The following is a 1,968-nucleotide window of genomic DNA, read 5'->3' as shown; positions in this document are numbered from 1 at the left end:
GAGACAGAGACTCTGAGGGGAGTAAATGGTTATGCGTAGTCCAGGCTACGACTTAAAATTGCTGGGAGACACGAGGGATTTCCATGAAGAATGGAAAGACTCAGCCGGGGGGACAAAAGAAACATCTACAGGGGAAACGGGTAGATCAGAATAAAACTGAAATACTTAAACCAAGCAGAAACAACGATTCCACTAAGGAAATTCGCACTCAACTCAACTGGGGAAGAGAAGATCTTCAACACAGGAGGAGCAGAAATATATTATCCACTACCAGTTACTGGGTACGGGGACAACACAATTTGTCAGGGAGGACATCCGTTACCGGTTAGGATAAACATATCAAGGATGGCTCGCTGAGGGCCGCCAGGAGATATATTCATTACCGGTACTAGGTAAGAATAGACATTCTGGGGAAAAGTGGAAAAATAGGATTTTTAACCACCGGTTACTGGGAAGAAGACCAAAGAGAGAGAATATCCATCACTGGTTAAAGTGAACATATCAAGGATAAACTCAGAGGAAAGAAAATCTGTCACGGTTAAGATGAACATATCAAGAATAGACTTGCCTGGGGATGTTAAGGAGGATATTCGTCACCGATTAAGATGAACATATAAAGGATAAACCACCCGAAGCAACAAGTAGGAAATACATTTATCGAATGCTGGATATAATACCAAAAAGAGAATATTCGTCACCAATTAGGATGAACATATCAAGGATAGACTCAGAGGGGAGGAATAGGGATTACATCTATCAGTTACTAGATAGAAAACCAAAAAAGAGGATATTTGTCACCGATTAAAGTGAACATATCAAGGATAAACTTTGCAAAGGGGAGAAAAAACGGGATTTACAACTACCGGTTACTGGGAAGAAGACCGCAAAGAGAAGGAAACCCGTCATCGGTTAGGATGAACATATCAAGGATTAACTCTCTGGAAAACAACATAGGGATTACAACTACCCTCTTACTGGGTAGAATACCCAAGATGAGAATATTCGTCATCAGTTAGGATGAACATATCAAGGATAAACTCAAAGCAGGGGAAGAAAATATTCGTCATCGGTTAGGATGAACATATCCAGGATATACTTCCTGGGGAAACGTGAAAACGGACCCGCTGGGGAGAAAAGGGGTTACTATTGTCGGGTATTGGACAAGAAGTAACAAACTACAAACTAAGAAAAATATTACTAGTTACTGGGTAATAGACTCTTAGGGGACCTAAAGCATCTATCTAGGTAAGATCTAGAAAGAAATGGTCAATCAAGACTCAACCCAATGAGGATATAACTCAAGGGGAGTGGTTCCATCCAGATAACTGGGGAGGAACCTGAAATAATAATCATCCACGAGGAAATAACTCAGTGGGGAAAGGAGAAAGGTGAAAGTCTTTCTGCTTATGGGGCTAACACTCTACAATTGAAGGAGGACAGACACGTCAAATTTGCATGGGAATAAAGTACCACCATAACATAGAATAAGAATCACAAGAAATGTAATAATGCAATAAATGCGAGTTATATGAGTGTATATGTATATGTATATGTATATATATATATGTATATGTATATGTATATACGATGATTATGCTGACAAAACAATCCCAAAGGATACAAAATGTTGCTGGTTTGAATCATCGATACAGTTCTCGGCCAATCCACTAAAGAGGGAAACAACTGCTGGAGAAACGATCAAACATCCCAAAGGCTCAAACCTAGCTGGGGAAGGAAGGATAAGATCCATTGAGGAAACTACTATCAACCCTGTGGGGAATTTTAGGTTAACCCCATATTAAATGGGAGATAACTTTGTAGGGGATAAACACAAATAGATGCTTAGAAACCAGGAGGAAACTCTAACTGGGAACGAATCTGATGGCGACTGGTGGGGAACCAAAGTTCTGCCAAAAATAAGCAAACTACTGCAATGAAATGCCTACACTCAGCGGGGGAAGAAACACA

The sequence above is a fragment of the Lathyrus oleraceus genome, chromosome 2 (assembly GCF_024323335.1).
Source record: "Lathyrus oleraceus cultivar Zhongwan6 chromosome 2, CAAS_Psat_ZW6_1.0, whole genome shotgun sequence".
Classification (NCBI taxonomy): domain Eukaryota; kingdom Viridiplantae; phylum Streptophyta; class Magnoliopsida; order Fabales; family Fabaceae; genus Lathyrus; species Lathyrus oleraceus.
The sequence above is the reverse complement of the archived record's forward strand: the minus strand, read 5'-3'. Positions refer to the sequence as shown.